At 40.7% G+C, this 24,370-nt stretch overlaps 1 protein-coding gene and 1 long non-coding RNA gene across 2 annotated transcripts in view; both read left to right on the forward strand.

The window, feature by feature from the left end:
* Window positions 1–5,127: 5,127 nt before the first annotated feature.
* LOC136019697 (uncharacterized) lies at window positions 5,128–6,231 on the forward strand. The gene is made up of 3 exons (XR_010615014.1): window positions 5,128–5,191; window positions 5,446–5,581; window positions 6,067–6,231. It is a non-coding gene; the product is annotated as an uncharacterized LOC136019697 (long non-coding RNA).
* An 11,359-nt stretch (window positions 6,232–17,590) lies between these two features.
* The window catches only part of KCNIP1 (potassium voltage-gated channel interacting protein 1), a 431,381-nt gene continuing 424,601 nt past the window's right edge, over window positions 17,591–24,370 (forward strand). Inside the window, exon 1 of the mRNA XM_065690150.1 lies at window positions 17,591–18,132. The gene's annotated coding sequence lies outside the window, so the exon portion shown is untranslated. The remainder of the gene's footprint in view (window positions 18,133–24,370) is intronic.

The raw sequence follows: 24,370 nt of genomic DNA on the forward strand, positions 1-24,370 counted from the left end.
GAGCTTCGTCTTTAGAACTTCTTTTGTAATGTGCTAAACGCATAGCATGTGGTGGCCAAGCGAGGCTTGCTGAGGAAACATCCACTGGTATTTTCTCCATTTGAGTTTCCTGATACTGTGCTAGATCAGTGTAACAATTTGAAATCGCATTTCCAACCCATGCCTGTATTTGAACATGTCCATGGAAAGTGTTGTTCAACACACAAATAACCATGCATGAGTCATGGCCCCCAGCTGTGACCAGACTGCAGGGAGTTGTTTTGAAAGATGCTTTTAAATGTCTGTCTTTGTGGCCCAGAAGGGCAATGTGGCAAATCCCATATTCCACACAAGGAAAATCTTGATCCTGGTAAAAAACTCACATTAATTCCTCATGCTTTTAATTGTTCTTTCCTACATTATTGTTTCTCTCTTCAGGGTCATTGTTATTACCTTCAGACGTAGCACTTCCACCCATGTGCTCCTGATGTTCGCCGTGTCCTGCACTCAGAGAGGCAATTTCAGCATAGATGGTCATCAAGAAAGACAAAAAGTTGACTATCCACACTAGTGCAAGCTCACATGCCAGAATCTAATCAGATTTGGGTAGGAGTCTGCAGGAGATGTCTGGGAAGCAACTGCATCTGAGTAAGACAGAATGATGGCAGGGAAAGCTTTAGGGCAGTTAACTGAACTGCAGCTAACAGACAAGGCCACACAGACAGGGTTTCTGGGGACGAATGTCAAGTTCGACAGGCTGAATGCAGCAATTTCGGTGGATAACTAAACACATTTCAGAGGTGGCAGTCCTAGCTGTCTGGTGGGAATCATCACATGCTTTGAATCTTAGTAGTTCAACCTTACATTGCAAGAAATTGAGACATAAAAAGTAAGCAGCACAAATGTATCTGTTCCATAATATAATTTGTTACATAATTCAGTTGGCAATCTTGCATGGAACGGATTTCAAGCGTTTAGCTTTTCAAATGTTGAGAAACACTGATATTATGACTATTATCAGGTACCTTTTCCATTGTGACCTTTTGTGTTTCTTTTTAAAGAATTAGGTCTTTTGTAGCTGACGCCTGCAGTGGCACAGCCTTCACATAAAGGATGCGTCGTCAAGTAACATCTGCCAGTGGTACAGTTCTGTAAGATGTAGTGAGGGTTTGGTGACTGGTGTTTGGAAATGTGAGAGTCTAACCATTTTAGGCGGTGCAGGAGGGAAATTCACACTGCCCACATGCTGCTGCCTTCAAAGAGAATCATTATTTTCCACCTTCTCTCACCTCTTTCTGGTGGTGTTCTGTTCCACAGCATCCTGTTTAAAGTGGAGCCAAGGGCCCACTTTGAAAAGCTTTCAAAATAGCCTGTTTTTCTAGATCAACTCAGTTTAAATGTCAATTTTCCTAGAGCCAAGCAAAAAAAGTTCAAACCTCTTAAGAATTGTCTTCATCTTCATCTCAGTCCCAAAGCAAAGTGAATCTTTATGATATGTTTTTCTTTTGGCCTGCACAATTTTGTTTTTAAAAGACTTGGGTACTTTTTTTCCTTTTATCCAGGGAATATTTACTATTGGTAGCCTATATTTCCTCTTTTAACATCACATGCCTTATTCCCAAGCTGTATATCTACCTATATCTACCTTCACTTTTATACCCTTTAAAAATCACTACAGTATTTTCATATATTCCTTGCTGTCTTTAATAATCATTGAGACTCATTTTCTACTCCTCAAATGTCCTTCTCCATTCTTCCATTAGTTCTTGCAGTCAAGTGTTAACCTTGAATTCTCAATGTCTCTGCATTAATACAAGGTTCCAAACTGAGGCTTTGCCAACTTAAATCAGCTCTTTGGTAGGAAAGGAACTGCGAGTCTTCCTCACCACCTAGTGGGTAACTCACAGACCAGCACCCAGCACTAAGGACGGCACCCCGCACTAAGGACCGGGCTTCTCAAGAGCAAGGGTGGACCCTGACCTGCTGACTGTGAAGCTGAATACATGGGTTATATATATGGCACTTCAGTGGGACTAGCAGTCGAGTGGATGCCAGCCAACCTGCCAGCATCTGAAATAAAACTGCATCTGAGATACTGGCTTCAAATCTGATTTCACAGCAACGAAATCCTACATTCTCTTTCTGAACTGAACCTCAGCAATGATTTTCCTGGATGGAAAAAAAAGAAGTGTGTACTTGAAGAAGCACATTTTCCATTGTTAGTAAATCGTGTTATTTTGAGTAAGTGGAAATAGAGTTTAGCCAGTTCCGAAATCCCTGAGATCCTAGAATACAGCCACTAGAGTGCAGCTGAACTCTATTCAGAAAACAGAGCATCAGATACCAAATATATTAAGGTGCTGTCAAAAAAAAGGCAAGTACTTGAAGATAGTCTAGCAAGAGTGCTGTTTCCTCAGGCACTTATTTTGTTCCACTCAGTTAGGGTCAGAAGTGGTGTAACATGTCTGGTTTGTCCAGAGACCCTGCAAGCAAATGCAGAGAACACCTAGCAGACCTTAGAAAGGATTTCTCCGGAGGAAAGACTGAACTAATGGTTTTTTTAGTCTGCAAAAGGGAAGGTAGTGATGAGAGCAGGAAAAAGGAGATACTTGTGTCCTCCCTGCAGAGCTGGGCTGTGCCCTGCTGTGCTGTGGGACCCTGCCAGCCCTACAGGCAGGCCTCTCCCAGTGGCAACTGCTTTGAGTGTTTGGGGTTTTCTCAAAAAGGAGAATTAAACCAAAGCTCAGTGTTGCAGTTATGCTGAGCCTGCAGGTTTGTCCTGGCGTTGAGGGGAGGTGATCAGACTCAAATTCTTTTTATCAGTGCTGTAGTCAAAAGGGGTGATCAGAAAAGTCCCTGAGCAAAGTGATAAAAGCTGGGAAAGGGAGAGAAAGACAGAAGTGTATCCACTTTTTTTATCCAAGGGACATTTCCTTGCTATGTCTTAGGTTTTATATGGCCTGGTTTCCCTCTGAAGAGCTGAAATAGGTTGGAAGGTGCTGTGACATGATCAGTAGTGTACAGATGGTGGTACCAAGCAGAAGCCATCGGAGGTGAGGCAAATGAAAAGTGCCCACCTCTGCAGCTACTCAAAAGGATGGAAGAAAGGCTGGGTACAGGACTGTTCCTGAAGTATGCCCTAAAGGATGGTAGTTTTGCCTATTATTAGATTTATCAGATTGAATTTTTTTTGGTGTAGTTTCTCCTCTCCTTGAAAGAAATCTGTTGCTTTAAACCCTTTAGAGTCAGTGTTTGTGGGTGGGGTAATGCTGCCCCTTGCACACCATTATGTGGTGTATTCGAAGCTGCATACAGCTTGTTGGCTGAATGCTGACTGAGTAGTGGCCTCCATCCAGGCTGAACCCTCTCAGGGCATGAGAAGTTGCAGGCCCTGGGTGCCCACCTCAGTACTCTCAATAGCACAGACAGGGAAGTTGAAAGGGATTTTAAGCTGCAAGGAGGAGAAGTTTTCACTGCAGTTGGGTGAAATACATGTAAGAGAGAGTTGCTTTTAAGTATTATTTGGTTGAGAGGATGGCTTTGAAATCCAGGAATGCAAATACAGGAGCAGACGTTTGTGCTCACCCTTGGAACTCAAGTGAGCGTCCGTGGAGCCGCGCTCCCTAGATGGCGCCGGAGCCCTGGGTATTCCGGGCAGCGTTTCTGTAGCAGCCTTCCATTTGCTTTGCCTTTTTGTTTCGTTTGGTACCTGTTTATTAGAAGAAAAAAGTAAATAATTAAATAAAATTGTTCTCTTTCATCAAAGATGAATGATTAGTAACAAAAATTGTGATTTTTAGTTCATCAAGGTTTTTTAAACAGCAGTATTTCAATTTTATCCAATTATTCTGACAGTTAAATACAGGGTGATGGAACTCAGCCCATCTTGATATTTTTATCAAATTAACCACTGACACCAGTAAACAGCTTATTGTCCCTGACATTCACATTCTTTTTATTTAGAACAGCAGTTGTTTTCTTAACCTAAATAAAGGTAACTCCATAGAACTTGCAGAGTTCACACTGCTTCCAGCTGGCATCTGTACCGGTTAACATCAAGTTTTGGTCATTGCACCTATCACAACGAAGGCTCCACAGCTCCATCAAGAAGAAAACCATTGCTGTTAAATTTCAAGTCAAAATCTGGATTGAATGCTGCAATTGCAGAGCGTCTTGTCCACACACAGACTCACATCTGGATTCTGATCCTGGTAGAATCATAGAATAGTTAGGGTTGGAAAGGTCCTCAAGCCCAGGATACGGTTGGCTTTCTGGGCTGCGAGGGCACACTGATGGTTCATATTCATTTTCTCATTGACCAGCACCCCCAAGTCCTTCTCTGCAAGGCCGCTCTGAATCTCTTCTTTGCCCAACCTGTAGCTGTGCCTGGGATTGCTCCAACCCAGGTGTAGGACCTTTAAGTAGGTCATTGAACAAGAAGAAAACTACTAGGGATTTTGCAATGCTGAGAAAAAGGAGGATGCTTCAACAGCTATATACTGATTTGTCTTCATTTCAGACCTTCATGGGAAATGCTTTTGTCAATCCTGAAAGTTTCCGAGAGTGAATTTCATGCCAGATCAGAAAATATGTTAGTTAGTGAGACAAGGTGGACACAAAATGAAATATGTAAACCTTTAGAATCAATTTTAAGTAATGTTAAATTTGATGGCTTTGTAACAGGAGCAATGGGAAATTACTGAGGTGCATGATGCACAGAGAAAAAAATAGAGTACATCTAGAGAACATACTGAGAAATTCGTATAAGATAAACCATTGTAGCTGACGTAATTTTAGGCCCTTACGATCTTAGTACAAAATGAGTGTAAAAAAAATAAAGGCTAGAAGAACAGGACACAAGGATAAGGACCACCTGGGAATGGCAGGTGTCCAGGATGGGCTGCAGCTAAGCTAACTGGTAAGTAGGACAGGATGATTGCTGTGTTTGTGGTGCTAACGAACCAATTAAGCTGGTGTAAGCATCTCCTGCGGGTGATTTGAAGGCTGCCAGAAGTGATGAAGATTGCTGGAAGAAGTAAAGGACCCTCAGAGACCACCACCACATGTTCGTACGCATGCAGGGAACTTTCTGGAAAATGATGTAATCCATAAGTAGCCTCATGAATATGTATGTATGCCCAGTGGCTGCATAAGGATTGCCCGTGTAGCAATACAGGGATACACGTTAGGAGGAGCTATGCTGTGTCTCCAGGTGCTGCAATAAATACCTGCTTGTCAGCTTGAAAAGTTTGTTGGCAAGTTTGTTCCTGGAGTTTTTTCCGAGTCATTAGGAGACCATTTTGATGAAAATAATGATATTTCAGCTTTTTAGTTTCATTTGCAACCCAATGGTGCTATTGACACTTTCCATTATTCATGCAATGTTCCTAGCAGACAGCAAGAAGCTGGGATTCAGAAGGAATGTTTAGCATTCCCATCTTTGAAGCACAGATTCTTTTCTTGCAGGCAGAGAAGACACCATCCTGTAAGTGCCAGAACATTTCCTCCTCTACAGATTTCCTCAGGGCTTCTGAGCCCTGAATTTAGGTGCATGGACTGGCATGGAGAAGAAAAGAGCTGCTGCTAACCAGCGTAGTCCCAGGTATAGTTTTGGTTTTAGTGTTAGTTTTGTTTTCAGTATTTATATTCCTCTCTACACTGTCTCAGAGTTTCCAAGGAACGGAATTCTTGAACACCCCATGCTTTTCAGATATTCAATGTCACCTTGTATTCAAAATGAAGTATGCCAATATAAGAGATACTTTTATCTCATAAACAAGCATCTTGCATGTATATTTCATCTGTACACATGTGTAGTACTGTGAGTGCACTGAGGAACTGTTCTTTTTAATCCTCTGGCTCATGAAGGAAAATCTGCACAGAGCAAAGGTGATTATTCAGGAGGGGCTGTTCTAATCAGTTAGGTCTTCCTCTAAGACGTAGATTAAAGTAACAGCCATGTCAGGGTAGGAGGTCACCTTGCTGCTTGTGGATGAGTGATACAATATGTTCTGCCACTAAGGACAGGAGCATCCAGTGCTCAGAGCAGTGCAGGGGTGTGATTTGGGCTTCCTTCTTTGGCTACAGTGGTGTGAGACTCAAACCTCAGGAGGAAGACCCCTGACTGCTCAACTTTCACACACAACTGAAGACAGCATTAGCTGGTGCTGCAAGACACGGTCCTTTCCCAGCCTCTGGGTTCTGTACTTGTGCTGCTCCTGCTTGTGTCAGCATAAGCATTGTCATGACCACAGCGGGAAAGAGGAGCAGGGATTTGGCTGTGTTAGCTAATTTCACAATAAAAAATGATGAAATGGTTACTTTCAGACTGCAGCTCTTCCCTGCTACGGCTTTGCTGTGTGACTGTGCAAGTGGTTATGCCTGCGCAAAGTAGGAGGTGCAGTACAGCAAGAAACATTTCTGGTGCTGGGTCTGCAGAAAAGTCTGAGCTGTTTCGTGTGGCAGCAATGCCAGTTCGGAGTGTGCATTAATTATAACATAGGCAAAGTGAATCCCCCCCCAAAAAATGGGAACCCTTTTATTTTTTAGTTAACCCTCATTTCACCATCTTGTTCTGGCAGATGGGCACACACTTTTTCTTGTTTGGGATTTAAACTTACAGAATTAAAATCCTATTTCCCAGAGAAAGACAAGCATTCTTCTACGTGCTCCTTACTGTTTGACTGATACCCTCTGTGTCATTTAACATGTTGCAGAATTTAGACATTAGTTTCAGATAGTTTCATTATAAGTGACAAATAACAAGCTGTGACATTGAAAGAAAGCTGAAGGCAGACACTGAGGTGTCTGAACTGTCTGCTACTTCGCACAGTAAGTGCTGAAAATTTCCTACAACTCTCTATTTTTAACTATTCAGCAAAACTCCCACTTTTTTTTCACCTCACTTTTACTCTTAAATCATTCAGGTTCAATAAAGATTGTGCATTAAGCTCCTGGATGCTTGTATGAACAGGATGTGTGATACCAAGTCTGAAAAGAAATAGAACTGTTCTTTGTTATACTTGTCTTTTATATGGGGTTTTTTATGCAGTTTGTCACCAATCTTAGATTCTGTGAACAGAAGACTTCAAGCACCTGCTCTGTGAGCAGAATGCGTGTGTGTACATTGTATGACAATATGAAAGACTTGGCTCTACTTTTCACCTCATTCTCATGGAGAGAAATTCTGTCCTTGCATCACTGAAGGACATTTGTCTATCATGTGTCCCTGTGTATTAGGGTCCTGAGGGCACTGTTAGGTCCCAATGGCCCTGACCAGCTTCACCTGGGTCCTTCACCCACTCCCTGCCAAGGTTTTGACACCCCCAAAAGCTCAGCCCAGGGCCCTGTGAAGGCATTTGTCACTGAAGTGTTCCATGGGTAGAGAGAGGTCTCCTCAGATAAGGTAATGTTTGCTTTCCAGTAAAACTTCGAAAGCTTTCTTTCTGCTTTTCAGTCTTCATTGCTGCAGTTAAGAGGCTTGACCTAGTGCATAAGTGGGGATGATGAATGTCTGGATTGCTCTAATTATGGTAATTTAAAGACATGGGTTGCTCAGTACTCTTATTTAGGATGCTGTATTACTTTAGAATGGTCTTGGAAATGAATGACCTCCTAATGCTGGCAGTTTCTGGAGGGTGCACTTGAGGGTATGCTCCCTGCTGCTGTTCTGAAGTGTGTGTGGGACTGGTGGGTGCCTTCTCCCTTTTCCAGCACCTGCTCTGGTGTTAGAGAGCTGAACTGGTTCCCCTGTAGATAAGAGGAGTAAGTAAGTGAGTTGTATGAATCTGGTTCTTTGCTGTGTGAGACATATAAACCGCATCCAGGTAGAGATCAAGTGTGTGTCCTACACAGCTGGGTGCACACAAGCTGTGGTGCAACTCCAACTGAGACGCTATGTAGCTGTTTTACTGGCAGTCAAGCGTAAGCACAGCAGGACTCTAAATCCCTTGTGTCAGAACTATGCAGCTGTTTCTGATTGTAGTTTTCTCTCTTCTGGTTAGTGTGGTCATGAGAAAAAGGGCTGTACTTTTTCCCCTCCTGTAGGCTGTAGATGCTCCACCTGCAAGACCACTCTTACTGAGTTCTGTATGTATTGTCCAGTCTCATTAATCCAGACTGCTTGAATGTTTGTGCATAGCTCCATGAAAGGTTGGCTATCTAAGTTTGTATGGAAGCACCTCCGCTACGGAAAGCTTTTGAAATTGCTTTCCATAATTTTCCATCAATTGCCTTGATGAACAGATGTACTTCATAAACGACCCCAAAGTTTTCATGCTGCTGTGGCTGCTGCTGTTCTGAAGACCAGACCAATGGAGGTTGGATGTCGTTGAGATACCTACTATGACCTGGTAGAACCAGACACTCTTTTATCTAGACAGACTTGTTCTTGCTTACTAGTTTGAGTGTTTATAGATTAGGAACAAGTGAAATGCTTCTTGCAAAGTCAGGCACTGATACTCTAGTGGGAAGAGTAAATTAAAAACCCTTTCTAAAACTTGTGAACAGAACATCTTAGGTGTGGGGTGAGACAGCTCCTTTATTCCTCCACCCCAAAGCAAATGCGCTGGAAGTATATTCTGGAGCAGATTTCAGGCCATTTTTTTCCCCTCTTTCTCTAGGCAGTATACAGAGGCTCTCCATCCTTGTGTACTTCTGCAGCAATAGCCTTTCGTTTGTGTTCTGAGGTATGGATGCAGTCCTGCAGGGCTTATCAGGTGAATTGATGAGGTTTTTGTCTTAATCCAGAGTCATTATTGATCAGCATGAAGTTCTGTAAAGAGATTAACATTGTGTTAAGGCTTCTGCAAATAGATCTCTATACCAATTTTGAATTTACTTGGCGTTTCCTCAGTTAACATATCTAAAGTAAAATTGTTACTATTTATGTGGAGATTAATATCTATAAATAGGAGTAAAGGGGGATCTCTTCCATGGCACATATCCCATGTAAGCATCTTGCTAAGCTAAGTGCTTGTGCTGCTTGGGCAAATGGAGAGCTGCCAGTTGCTGACTGCTTTTGGGTTCTGTTGAGACTGTAATGTGCAGCAGAGTTCCCAGGGGTGCTTTGCTGCCTTTGTTAGGGGGTGGACTGGTTAACCGGAGAAGCTGCTTGTACACAGGGAGCTCAGGTTCCTGTTTGTACTCAACACCAGTCAGAGCTTTAATACAACATCTGTCTTACTGCAACTGCATGTATAATCACATTTAGTTTGCAGGAGAGCACATATTAATTATATAGTAATAAAAGTCACTTCTCTCTGGGTATTCTTAGCTTCAGGCTCCAGTTTCTTAAATCTCAACATATTTATTGAGATCCTTTTGAGTAAGTGCAGAAGGTTTTTTTCGATAGATAAATGCAATAGTGTGCTCCTATAGAGGTATGAGCCAAATCAGGCTTTATTATGCTGGGCTGGTTGTCAGAGCTCAGGTTCATGTCATTTAAATCTAAATGGAAGAGGAGGTGTGCCTGTGTGCCTGTGTCTCTGTGTCTGTCTGTCTGTCTGTCTGTCTCTCTCTCTCTCTCAGAAGTAACACGGCAGTCCTGGTGGCGAAAACAGGCAGGTCTTGAGGTGATGAAGGCAGCAGGGACACCCTGTTGGCTCACTCAGTGTTTGGAGGGTTACTGAGGAAAAAGCTCCCAGGTGGGAGTTCTTATGGAAGGAAGGATTATGGGGTTGATACTGGACATGATAAGCTCAGGCCAGATCTGGTACAGAGATATATGGCCAACGATCTGCTGACATTTACTGGTTTTGAAGACACTCAGTGATACCTCTGTGAGAAGAGGGAGAAGCCCCTGCCCCTCACTGGTGCAGAAGAGGGGCACAACAGGCTCATCTTTTTACCCCACAGGCTTTACTGTGGGATGACGAGTTCCAGCCTAGAGCTTTGTGCAAAGCAGAAGGTTGTGTGAGGTTCAGAAAGTGCAATTTGTTGGAAATGTGTCTTAATGACTTAAGAAATACTTTCCTCAGAAAACATGAGAAACTTTATATGCCATCTTCTTTGGGGTAATATAAAACTGTTGAACAGTGTATAGAGTCACTGGTTGCAGGGATAGGAAAATAGAGCACTTCTGAGGCAAATGTTTGCAGAACCATGAGCAGTAAGAGATGAGAGCATTAAGTGCAGTCATTGAGGGCTCACATCAGCTCAGAGCTTCAGCTGAACATGATCTTTTTCAGTTCTCTTGAAATACTTCATCTTTGCTTTAAGTGCTATGTGTTGGTCTGAGTCTTTTGCTTATGGGTCACTGACAGGGAGACAAAGGCCCTGATCCAAAGCTAGGTGGATAGCACAGGAAGACCCAAAAGGCTGGGGCTTGCTGTGCCCTTGGGCTAGAGCTAGTTTGTTATCAATGAAAGTACTGTGTAGATTTTAGAAATACTTTCATTCCAGCAGTTAATATTGCATCCTGAATTACTTCTGCCAAATTCATAGGGTAAAGGATTGTAGTAAGGAATTGTTGGGAGGAGCAGGGTGGAAAAAGTACTGCGGCAGAAGCTGGGCATCATCTACTTCATATGTGACTTTGGGTGCTTATTGTTTGAAAGGGTTGATGAAAGGAGGGAAAATCATTTGAGGCTTCTCAAATGATAAGAATCAGTCCCAGGTGAGGAATATATAAAGAGAAGTCTGGGTGGGAAGGGCAAAAAAGTTGATTCTAGTATTATAGGTATTTATTTTACTGCAGCATTTGCTGGAAGAAGTCTAAAATAATTTTGTTGTATTGTAAATGGGCACAGGCTTTGGGTGACTCCGTTGCTTGCAATGAGGTGACACTTGCTATTTTCCTGGAGAGGAAACCCAATAGGCAGCTGTTAATTCTGTAATGTCACCTATAGGAGCAGCTTTGCCATGGCTGCAATGTGCTGTAAGGCCAACATTTTTATTTCTGAAAAAGTAATAAACAAGCTCAATCTGTGGGTAGGGCTGGGAAAGAATTCAAATCGCGTGTCAAGCATAGCGCTTGCTGAGGCAGTTAGTTATATTCATACCTTAAGCCACAGTATTTCCATTTCCCAGTGTTTATTAGACTGGAAGTACTCATAAATTTAAGCAGGGTCTGAACACTAGTCTTTGACAGAAAGATTTTAGATTTCCTCTCCCAACCAGGCATATCACCATTTTCCAAAGCAAACTGCTGGAAGAAGGTATGTAGAGTGTAACATTTAGTAATGTAATTATTTCCAGTGATGACTTTCCTGAAAAGAAGTAAGTCACAAGCTCTGAGTCTTGTACCAGAGAAAGGTAATTTACTGAACAAGCCTCAGCTCAGAGATGGGGTGATGGGGAATCTTGCATGGGTAATGTCTGCATAAGTGATGGCTTTCATTACACTTAATTTCCCCTGCAAGAGCTGCATGCAAAGGAGACACTCTTCTAAAGTGCAGCAGGAAAGGAAATGGTGTCTATTTCCACCTCGACCGCAATGATGCTTTAAATATCTCTTTTACAGCTTTCTCTTGCAGTACTGCTTTGCCACAGCTGAGAATAAGACTTATTTAGCAGCTACTTCCTAAAGACACAGTTCTCACCCCAGGTAACTTAAGGGAAGATCCTTCGGGAGTTATAGAAACTTCTCAGGCCCAAGATCTGTAAAGCCACTTCTTAATATTTAGGTATTTCAGCCTTACTTACAGCTCAAGTACCATGCATGTCTATGAAGCACTGCTGCTCCAGGGTGCATTCCTCACAGCTGCCTAGTGCAAAGTGTTGTGAGACAAAGCACACAGTGCTAGATCCTTTTAGAGACCCTGGGATATGTATGACTAGGTGAGCTGAGAAGAAAAAGAGGGCTAATTGACACTTTCCAAATGAGGGACTGAAAACCTTTCCAGAACAACTTAATTCTCTAGGCGTGGCTGACAGTCATAGCCACAATCTTCTTGTGTGGGTCAAAGATCTGTTCCTTTAAACTTTCCCTTTTGCTAATGCAAATGTGCAGGTGCGGATGGGCTGGGAGGTACTTTCATGTTAGAGGGATGAGCATGGCATAAGAGCCTGTGTAGCATAGAATATCACCAAGGTCACATGCAAAGCATATAGCAAAGCAGCATCTTTAGTCCGGGTGCTCTGAATTCCAGTTCAGTGCATTAACTGTCCTCCAGAATTACTCATCACTTGGCATAAATCTGAACAACCTTGGAAATTTGCAGTTTTGCAGTGCAGAGGTGTTATTCAGTTATTAACCCAGGTATTTCCTGCACTGTGGTAGCATCCAATGCATATTTAGCCAGAAAACCATTTTGCTGTTACTTATCCTTAGTAAGAAGGGATCTCTTGTGTGGGCAAGGTGTTGCTGTGCATCTGTTTGCTACTCCAGCACCTGGCAATATACTCATGAGAGCACAAGTAACCGTGGCTGTTTTGAGTTGTGTGAAGATGCTGGTATGCTGAGAGCAACTAGTCGAGAGGGAGTTTAAAGATGACTTAGAACCAATTTTATATAACCATGATTGTCTTCTTTGGCTTGAGGGAGAAGAATTCTCTTCCCCCATTTGAGCCCTATTCTGATTTTGCCCTCTGTTGTGATCTGTGAATAAGCTTGCTTTGAGTGGACATGAATTCAGTGTCAAGTCAGATGACTTGGAACCAACAGCCTTTGTTAGGCTGAATGCAGTAAGACAGGCCCACTTGAGAAGTATTTCAAACCTGTTTATAGGTAGCTCCCAATGAGCTGTATTTAAAAGCAGTTGCAAGTGACACAATTCGTCTAAATTTAACTTCACCCTTCACAAAAGAACAATTCTGAAAAGGAAAATATGTTAGGAAATTGAATTAGATTTCCCACTGTTGGAAGCTTATGAACAACAGCTTAATGTGGTAAGCCTGATAATGAGGATGGAGTGCAGTGTTAGCAAAGCCTTGACATTAAAGGGAAAACCAGATGATTCTATGGGACCAAGGTGTTGCAAACAAATGATCTGTATTCAAAAGAAAGTATAGAACAAACATTAAACTTTAATGGAATCCTCTCCGGGGGAAGGTTATTTTCATGCAGCTGAACATTCTTCTCATTTACATAACACATGGTCATTTCTGCAACAAGTGTAATGATGTTGTTCATCATTCACTTGCTCTGTGTAAAGGTTAAGTCTCCTTGGAAGTATAGGCAAATAAAATAGTTAACTATCCACTTTGGAATGCAGTTCTCCCTGTAATGAGGGCATATTTGTGTTCTAGGCACTACTTCAATGCCAGTGGAAACTACACAGGGGGGTTTAACATATGAAAGAAAGGGTAGTGCTAATGCCTTGTATTAGCCACCTTTGGAGATCAGACTTCCTTATGAAATGTCTGTGTGTACTCGTCTTGATGTGTCCTTTGTGAGTTAAATGGGACTCTTATACTACGTGGCAAGTATGGAGAGAGCGATTTGGTCCCAAAATTTCCAAGCTGGGTCCATGAAGTGAGGAATTCTCATGTTCTGAAGAGTTCAGTGGTGGCAGGAACTGGCTTATTAAAGATGCTTAGAAGCTGAGGCTCTATTTTGAATGTTTTTGAGCCCCAGTGGTTGCCAAGGTTGGACAGGGCTGATTGGTCACAACTCCAGCAGTAAGCACAGCTCTGGTAGTACACCATGGATTGCACTGGAAATCAGACTGTTGGGAGTTGGTCACTGCTTGATTCTTCCTTTAGTTCAGAAGGATGGTGACCTTTGTGAGCCCTTTCCCTTTCTTTGCTGCTTTAGCTGTGCTGTGTTCATTTGTCAGAAGAAAGAGGAATGGCTTCACAGGCTTATTATGGTCTGCTGGATAGACGGTCTTAATCATGGAATTAAAATACTGTTGTTAAGTCACAAGAAACAGGGTCTCTCACAGAGACAGCTGGGATTTTGGTGGCTCTGGTTGATAATCAGCAGAAAGAACATGTACAGAATGCTCCATTACTACTCATTATTTTGGAACACTAACATATAAATATGTATTTGTTGCAAGTGTAGGCTGTGACTATTAATTCCCTGAATTATGTCTGTTCATGTTGTATCAGGAGTTCAATTTTTGCATGTAAGAACCTCCCACTGTGATTTCAAATGTAAAACAGTGGGATTTGTGCTCCTAACTTGGAAGCTTTCATAAATCCTATGCAGGAAGTCTATTTGCCATTCTCCCCTCTTAATACTGTAAATCATGGTTAAACTCTTTCAGTGTGTACAGGTTTGTATCCTGAAGTGAAAACTGTATGGTGAGGTTTCTTATTTTATCATGAACCTTACAATACTCATTTTTCTGCTTTAAAGGTCTAGAGTTTAGAATGCTTAGATTTTCATTAAAAAAATAATCTATGACCTTTGTAGTAGAGATGAGAATTCAAAGATCTCAAACAACAGGATCTTAAGCAAACTTAGTGTGTACTTAAACAGGTAAAAACTCATTTATGTAGCTTCCTATTTGCTGGATTAAAGTCTTATGAGTAACACAGAGTATGGTGGACTTCAGACTGAAAATGTCTTCTAAGGAGTGTTTGGAACAGGAAAAATAACTCCCACAAAAACCAAACCCACCAGACAAAACTCACCTCAGGCTTTAAATACTGAAAACTGGATAATGCCACTGTTCAAAGTTTTTATCAGTTATTACGGTGTCTCTTTTGCTAGTAGGTATTAACTGAAGCTGTTAAAAGCTATGGGATGTTTTACAACATGATCATTTTAATTAAGATGTTCAGAATAGTGAAGCAAACTATGAACAGTCACTAAATATCTCTGAAATGCAAACCCTGTAATCTGTCACTCATGGAGAAGTTACACAAATGTATACTCACTCCATCTTTGGTTACTCATAAATCTATTGCGATAAGCCAAAGCTTTTCCTAACTTAAAGTGATGTCTCTGATAGTAAAGATTAGGCATTATATACTGCTAGCACTTAATCTGCTTCTAAAACCAGAGATGATTAGTAAGCCTTGGTCCTTTGCACAGTTTACTTTTACTCTGTCATGCCACTTGAGAAATTGGAATATTATTATGTTATTCAAAACTCATCTGGATGATGACAGGAGGCACAATTTGAAGTGAGTTTGGGGGGAGAAAAAAAAGGAACCAGAAAAATCCCTAAAAACTATAGAAGAGATGACTAACAGTGCTTAGGTTCGTGATTTACGACTGGAGCAAATGCCAAGCCTCATTTGAACTGAGAAGCAATGTCCGTATTTTGTTACAAACAACAGGCAGTATAAAAGAAGAATTTAGAATATTTCCCAGCAGTAGATCTGCCATTGCAAATTGCCTAATCTATCAAATATGTAGTCAAAAAAAGTGACCATATGTCAGCTAGTCTTGACTTTTAAGGTCTATGTTTTTCTGTCACTTTTTAAATGGCTGAAATATTTCCCTGGTGGAAACAGTTGAAGCTTTGCAATTTTTCTTTGCAAATTAAGATGGGCAAAGCATTTACGGAATCCTGTCCCATTTATTGTGTTCTAAGAGGGAGCTGCATGATTTTACAGGACTTCTTTCTAGTTTTTGACTTGTATGCTGATCCTACTTTGTCTCATAACAGTAGAAGTAACACAGTATCTGTTACCAGTGTAGCCTGTGGGGAGCATATTGAATGTCTCACAGTTTTTCATTTTAAATAAATATTGACCTTCTTGTAGCAAAGAAAACGGTCTCTGAAGGGTTGTACTATGTATTGTACTAACAGATCAGCTTGAACAAAACTTAAAGGTTGCCCGTTTGATTACTGCAGTTATCTGTCTGTAAACAGGCAAAACTGCATCTACGAAGAAGATGCTTGAAATTGGGTTTGTGCTTCAAGATGCCACATGTAAAAGAATCAGCCTTTGTGGAGGCTTTGCTCCTTAATACACACATACTTGGGCATGATGCTGCTTTTTTAATCACTGCACCATTTTTTTCAGAATAAGCATAGCCAGTGTGTCCTCAGCAAGGGTTATTTATGATGCCACAAGGCTGGAAGCAGACCTGCAGTAGGGATTCTCTAAGGAGGACTACAGTAAGACAAATAAGCTGCTCTACTGAGAGTGGGAAAAGGGAAAAAAAGGACTCCTAGTTTTTCTTCTTTTACAAGTCAGATGTTTTAGAAGACTTGAGACTCGTGTATCTAATTTTAAGTGATTGATATGGGTGTAAGCGCACAGCGATCTTAACACATTATTCAGGAGTAAGATACTGTGTCTGCTGTAACAGCATGTTGTCCATAAACTAAAGCAGTGGAAATTTGCAAGTGAAATACTGAAATCAATTGAATTTGTAACAAGTAATGAGCATTTTCTTGTCAAATTCACTCACTCCTAATTATAATCCCAGCAAGACAATAACAGGATAGACTCAGCAGGTATGTCTTAGCTAATGGAAATTACTAGTCTACGCTTCCAGTAAAGGAAAGGGAAGTATTTGCTTTGGGTGCTTTAATGGAAGTACAAGAATATAAAGCTAGTAATACTTCAGAGTTGCTTGGCAGTCTCAAGGACTGAAGCCATTTAAAATACACTGTTTGGGTGTTTTCCCCATGTTGTGACTGTCTTTGCATCTAGCCTAGATTTCAGGCTCCACACTGTGACAAGTTGTAACAGGTTTAAATGAGTTTTCTTGGATTATAATACTGAATTCCCTTAAAAGGATACAAATAAGCTGCATATTACCACCATGGTATCATGAATCTTACCTGGCCCTTTTGTCCTCCCACTAAACATCTCTGGGACACCTGGAATGTTCCAGGTTCTGGAAGCTATAAATGGGAGATGTTTTATCTTGTGATGAATCCAGTAAAAAGGCCTTCATTATTCCAAATGGAAATAAAAGCAATCATACAATGTTCATTCTTTTATTTCCTTACCACTACCGTCTTGCACTAGGTAAACAGTCAGTGTACCATGACTACTATTAGTGACATTTGTAACTTATTTGTTCCAAGCAGTTCTTATCACTGTATGTTCAGTTTAGTTTCAGCAATTTTAAAACTGAAAATGCTGATAACAAAATGGAGCTCCGTGGGTGTATGGCTTTGGATACTGGGTAATGGTGTCTTTGTCTTGCTTCTTACAAAAATCAATAGAAAGGCCTGAGAACCATCAGTTCAGAATTGGTCTGAGCCTGTATACATTTGTCCTTTAATAACTGAAATTCCACTTGGAAATGGTGACAAATTTGTTCAAACTATGCTTTTATTGGAACAGGGAAAGGTAAAGAAAAGGAGCCATTATTTTTATTTAAAAGAAATATAGAGGAAACGTAATATAGTTCTTTTTCCAGGAACTACTTAGCATTAGCTAAACTCATGCTATCCAGTACATTGTGTCTTTTACTTTGCATGAAATCCCTGTTATCACAGGTGAGTGTTTTAATTGCTCCTAGTTGAAGGTATGATCCACTTTTGAAGTCGATTATAAAACACTTAATTTCAAAGGTTTTCTGAAAGAAACATATTAAAGTCAGCCTACCTGGCTGATTTATGGCTGTCTCTGGCCTGTAATATCATAGTAAAAAGGATTACGTCCCACTGCTATCAATAGACATCAGTGGTAGATAAAATCCCTTTTCCCTTAAAATTATGCATGCAGCCCCACAATGCTTTGGGGTGTGTGGATTGGTTTAAACTACGACAGGTGTGTAGTTGTAATGTTTACCTGCATTCTACAGCAGTAATGGTTTTTCCTTATGAGGCACAGATAAAATCTCAGCTTGGACCTGCTGAGTGAAGAAGGAAGCAGAAGAAGAGAGATTGGGCAAATGAATGTTTTGGATCACAGTGCAAAACTCAGTTGTTTGTTAACCAGTTCCTATCATTATGATCAAGAAAGAACCCCATTATGGAGGGAAAGCTGGAAGGAGTGGAGAGAAACGGTGTTGTACTCCAGTAAAGAAGGCACTGTTTGAAGGAGCAAGGGATGAAAATTTATGAAGGAAAGCCAAGGGAATGACTTGCTTAGGCAAAAATGGATGAAAAGGTTATGAAATCTTCAGAATTAATCTTTCATAGTAGAACTAAAGTTTAGAAGAGAGTCCAGAGGCAGTAATAATCAATGGCTGCCCACCCTCTCTTCAGGAAAGGAAGAAAAAAAAGCAACTGAAGTCTGACTTGTTTCCCTAGTCAGTATGAGATCAACCCAACAGGGACTGCTCTTTTGGAAGATGGGAACAGCATTTGTAAGGATTGTGAATAGCATTGTTGTTCATCTGTGCAGGTAGGTATGTGCTTGAAATATGTTTTAAAGAGGAATGTATCAATCTCTTCATTATGCTCTACCTGTACTGGCCTGGGGTATGTGCATCACAGTAAATAAGAATTCCACTGGGTGAATTACTGTTGGAATAATCATACCCAATAATGAATCAAGATGGGCTAGTTTTAGCTTGCCTGTCTTTAGTCATCTGTTTTACCTAATCTAGCAAATGGAGAGAAAGGCATCTCCTATTTGTTTCCTTCTTTACTCAATAGTCCTTGTCTAGAATGCAATCATCTGATGGTAGCTGGGTTCGTTTGTTTTCTAGAAATGTGCAATTCTTTATATGGACTTTCAGGGGAGTTGAGGGACCAGTTTAGCTTGGAGAAATAACATTAAATGATGCAAATAAGGCACTAAGAGATCTTATTGCCCATCTTACAAAAAAGAAGCTTTAGTATTTTTAGGGGGGTTTTTTGTTGCAATTTCACTTATTTCTGCTTCAGAACTCTCTTTGGAGCTGTGGTGGTATGACTTTTTTGTTGCCAGTGCTTAGAGCACTCATTTGAACTTAATAACACGTTGATGAGTTGATTTTCCTGCACAGGCCTTAGGGCAGTTATACTAACCTAACTAATCCAAGAACAAGTGAACATATTGATCAGCTGAGAATGAAGTGGAGATTTTGTTTGAAATCCGTACGGGCTATACTTAATTCCACTTCTTTAAAAGAGATCAGCAGCATGAGTATGTATTACTGTGCTAGATTGGCTCTAAGTATATTTCTTTCACTCATAAATTTGCTATGTGCTTATAGATGTATGAGCAATCCTATGATCCAATAAATTGCTTCCCCTGCAGTGATGTCTCTTACAATACATGCAGATATGTGCTTTCCTGGAGGTGTCTGTGGGTAACAGGCTCTTCAGTAGCTGTATATTTCTGACTAATGGATGTATCTGGAGTGGATAAATCAAATAAAACTGAGTGTTTTGTTTGATCTATGGGGTCAGTCCTTACACTCAGTTCTATTTATGGGACCAGTTAAGCAGTTAGTACTCAGGAAGACTATTCTTAGTCTTGTATTCCTACAAAGTTAGGGAGGGAGCTTCCAGGCAGCTCCCCATTAGAATGCTGATCCAAGCTATTGGCAGAAACCATTCTCCTGGTTGGGAAGAGGAGCTGGCTGCAGAACCAGTTCCCCGATGTGCTTAAATATATTTTTATGGGATGTTTAATTCCTGGTATACTGCAGGTCTTGAATAGCAGCAGTCCCTGTGCTTGTTCCCACATTGTCTCTGCAGCTGCCACTTTGCTTTGAGATGTTCTCCTTTCACTCCTAAGGGTGAGTGGCACTGTGTGCTGTATGTCATCTTCCTGAGGGTCTCAAACTTCAAAACTACGTCAGTCGCTTTCTATGCCTTTGCCTAAGAAAGGTGCATTTTCCCACATTTAGACTTCTTCCTGCTGTTTCTGCTACACCATTATGTGAAGATGTGTAATTCCTTCCTGCAGAGGAGTCTACCAAAGTACAAAACAGCAGTTACTTCCCTACTTCCCAGCACCGTCTTTGCTTTTAATCACCCCAGAAACAGACGTGCTTAACCAACATGAATATTATCATCTTGCTACAGCATGTTTGGCTTTCTTAAGATAAGAAAATCTGCTGTTACCTTTTGAAAACAAAATGTTAGTTTCCGGGGAAAAAAGGAAACCTGATTTTGCATTCTGTGCTTGCCTGTCTGAGCTACATCCCAGTAAAACTGATACAACTTTCCAAAATGGTCAGAGAACCTGCTCATAAGACTACAATGTTCCTAGCGTAAAATATCTCAGGCTCAGTTGTCCTTTCCATATCTAGTCCTACAGCCTCTGTACATGCTTCTGAAAGCTTCAGAGGGTCTTAGGTTTTTCCCCTTTTTATTAACTACAGTTGTTAATATTTCTTATTCTAATAATCCCACTTTTACTAGTTTGTTTGCTATTGCACACAGCTCTGGGAAATTTTTTCTTTAATCATGTCTTCCCAGCTGAATAATATTAGCGAATTGGCTAATAGGAGCTAAATGTGGGAATTGCTCAGTACCTGTGGTCAGTGTGATTTGGCAGTGTGCAGCAGAGTATGTATAGACCAGCTGTTATCACAACTGCTACACTTAACTTTACTTTCTTTGGTGACAAAGCAGATAAAGGTGAGGCACTTAAAATGAAAAGATACAGCATTCCAAAACTGCTTCTTTGTCTGCAGATCAGTTCTTTCTAGACAACCCCCTGGAGGTTTACAATACTAGTTCTTTAATGGTTCTTGAAAGCTTTTGACTACAGTATCATGATACTCCCAGAATGAGCAATGGGTTTTTGGAAATAAGAGTACTTTGCATCCTGAAACATCCTCCCCCTCAGCTCTGCTGTATGATTGAGCCTTTCGAAGAGCCAAGTGGGAAACGGAACAAAGGAAGTAATTATCATTTTAGAAATCTTCAGAGAGCTGCTGAAAAGCCTTCATATTTTTTTCTCTCACTCCTTCGTGATGTGCTCTCATGCATGACACTTTGAAAACAGCGGTAGATTATAAATTCATACATAGGTTAAACAAGTGGCAGAGTTTGGACAGGCTTGACAAATCCTTTCGCCTGCATAAGCATATATAGCTGATAAAGTGAATGATAGTATGAGGCCTACAGCACTCAATATAGTTATATCTTAATGTGGAAAATAGCTTCATGTGCCACGTGTTGTTTAAAGGCGTTTGCGTTCTGGTGTTGAAGCAAGGTGCAACTTGGTTCTGCTTCTGAAAAGGCAGAGTGTTCTTCATCTGAAACTTTAGACTGCCATTGAGTTTGAGAAGATGGTAGTTATCTGCCCTGCTGCGTCATCTGAAAACACAACTAGTATCTTCAGTGTGCTGCTTCAGAAAATAGTTGTGCATTGAAAGTCAGCAGGGAACAGAATCAGAGTCTTACCCACTTGAATTATAATTCAAATTGTTGAAGCCCCGGCATGACATGTAAGAGCTCATTTTAAAGGAAGCACCTGACTACATTATGAAGTGCAAAGCTTACCCACTTGTCTTTATTTGTGCCATCTGGTCCCTTTATGTTTGAAAGAACATGCTTTATAACATCCCAAAAGACACAAGTTTTCTGTATTTCAGTAAACTTCAGGGCAGTAAGCAGGAAGGATCACATTCACTGGTGGGTGGATTGCCTACCCAGGACATCTGCCTGAGGACATCAGAATTGGAGTTCTGCTCTAGATTCTTACAGGAGGGTGACAGGATAATCTGCAAGTGCCAATCAAATTAGGATGCGTGTAAACACAGAATGTTCTAAACCACAGTGTGGAAGGAAACACTATATTAATTTTGGGTGAAACACTGAATGAATTGACAGATTGCAATTTCTCTGCCTACTTCACACCCAAATACATTTAGATCTCAACCTATTCTTTAAAGTGTCTAGAATGAAAATCAAATCCAGAAACTGCAATATATAATGGTGGGGCACAGCTCTGACAAATTAGTTGAAGTATCACCACAGTAGAGTTGACCCATTTTAATGGAACAGTCACAGCCCTTGGGTTGGCACATGTGAGGGGGCTCCAGTAGGGCTCAGGCTGCAGAGGCAAAAACTCCAGAGGTAAAGTTGCCAGGTTTTCCTTTGTACCCATACAAAAAAGTGGATGGTGCTTGTAGGTGCTATTGACATATAATTATTATTTCATTCTGAAATTAAAAATGCATTCTCTGACTTTCAAAGCACTTAATATCAGGTTTGAGGTAAAAGGTATATTTACTGTTGAAATAAAAGAATGCATTTGGGAGCGACTTGCCATAGAAGGTTCTGTTTGGTGAATATGGTTGGCTTAAAGGCAACAAAAGCCATTGTCAAACCAAACCAGTTTGAGACCAGTATGTTTTACCCTGCACAAATATGTATGTAAGCAAATTAAAATACAACAGGCTGTTTAAAATGCTCTCAAGAAACACCCATAAATAACAGGGTAAATGAAACATTTTATGGCTAAATGCACAGGGTTAATTTGGCATGGACGCACACAGACTCAAGAACAAATGAGTATCCTTCTTCATGAATTTACAGAAGGGGGGGAGCATTCAGCCGGGAAAAAATTCAAGAGCTTTTCAAGACCACGTAAGAGACTTACAATCCTTTTGTACAAGTATTTATATAACATCTTGTATTAGTCTTCCTTAGGATCATTCCTTTCTGGGAGAAAAATCTTTATCCTGTGTATCATGACTAACTCCATTGCTCAAAAATATGTCAGGATCATGAAAAAGCAGGAGTTTCTCTGGTTTTACACTTCTTCTCTCTTGCCTTTGGAGGATGGTATTTTAATAGCTTGATTTCCACTGAAAGTGCTCTTTAAATATACAGCCAGCAATTTTTTTATGCTTGACATCCAGTTAGTTTGCTATATCTAACACAGGGCTTCCCCACAGCAGTCTCACCTTCTGTTCCTTTGGACAACATGTTATTGCAAGTCTATCTTTGCCAGTTAAATGTGTTTGGTATTTACTCCGGAAGTTCATGTCTCATTAATATTTTCATGTTTTGTAGCAACTTTCAGGTCTCAACCCACCTGCTTAGTTCAACTGACCTGAGAACTTGGTTACTGAATTAGGAAGACCATGACCACGAATTCTTATAGATACAAACTAACTTGGCTTTGTGGTGGAAGTATTGACATTTTAATGTATTCCCTACATCTTTTAACAAAAAGATAGCAGATGTCTGGCTGGCTTGGCACAGATTAGAGTGAAGTTGCTATATAATTTATAGTAAGTGCATGTACTGTTCAAGTACATTCCTTACAGTATGAGGCCTCAGGCTCAGTATAGATAGTAGGAGTCATCAAGACCAAGGCAAAGCATTTGATATGTCATTGTATAGTCACTCATAAAAATAATATGATGGGTATTTTAGCTAACAGGAAAGAACAAAGCAAATATTGAGTGGTGGGATTTTTTTGTTTGTATTTTTCCATTTGACTTTTTGAATTTTGAAACTTGGTGATTCACAAGCTTTGCCTACTGGGGCTGAATTTTGAAAAGCACTATTTTTCTTTGCATCTGATGGCTCCATAAACCATCAACCTTTCCTTAATCCTGTTAGGTGTGAGAGCAAGGGGTAATCAAAACCATATTACAGTTATTTCTACCTCTCTGGGTGTCTGGGAATGCATCTGTGCTATTATGTAGTGGTGACAATACTGAAATTGTGGCCTAAGGGCTGCGTACACAATTTTAGAAGCCATAAGAAGCTGAAAGAGAAAATAAACTTAAATGCTCTTCATCGACATTAGAATGCCAAATTGGGAAAACAGATTAGTTTGTTAAGCAGCTGTGTGACCAACTCCAGGGTTTCAAAGTAGACTCATTGTGGTGTTTTAACCCCACCTGGCAAGTACTATGCACTTGCTCACTTCCCCTCCAGTGGAAGGGGGAGAGTCAGAAAAGTAAAACCTATGATTGAGGTAAGAACAATTTAATAGCAAAAATAAATTACAATATAGTAATAACTGTAATGAAAGAGAGGAGTCAAACCCAAGAAAGACAAGTGATGCATGATACAGTTGCTCACCACCCACTTATCAATCCCCATCCCATCCCTGAGCAGTGATTGATCCCTTCTGAGTAACTCAGCCCAGTTTCTGTACTGAGCATCTACAGGATGGAATATCCATCCCTTTGGCCAGTTTGGGTCAGGTGTCCTGTCTGCTCCCTCCTGGCTTCTTGCCCTCCTCACTAGCACAGCATGAGAGTCTGAGCAGTCCTTGATCAGGGCAAGTGCTACTGAGCAATTACTGAACCATTGGTGTGTTACCAGCATTGTTTTCATCTTAAACATCCAAAACACAACACTGCACCAGCTACTACGGAGAAAATTAGCTCTATCCCAGCTGAAACCAGGAGGCTCATAAAACATGGAAAGGCATGAAAGGATTTGTAAAGCTTAAGGAAAACCATGGGAGAACAATGTTTTAAATAATCCCTAAAACTAGTGAGACAGTAGCACAGATGTCTGATAAGAACTGGGCCTACTGAGGCTTGCACACTCCCTTTAGAACCAAAAATGAAACAAATGATCCTTCCTCTCTTCAAGCTGGCCTATTTTGCAGGATCTAAAACTTACTGAGCTCTTTTCCCATTGCATCAGTAAAGTTTTCCCTAGCTCCTGTGGCTGTTGTTTTAGTCTGTCTTCAAGTTGATTGCACAGCTGCAGGAGAGGTAAGTATT

Source organism: Lathamus discolor, chromosome 10, assembly GCF_037157495.1.
Source record: "Lathamus discolor isolate bLatDis1 chromosome 10, bLatDis1.hap1, whole genome shotgun sequence".
Taxonomy (NCBI): Eukaryota; Metazoa; Chordata; class Aves; order Psittaciformes; family Psittacidae; genus Lathamus; species Lathamus discolor.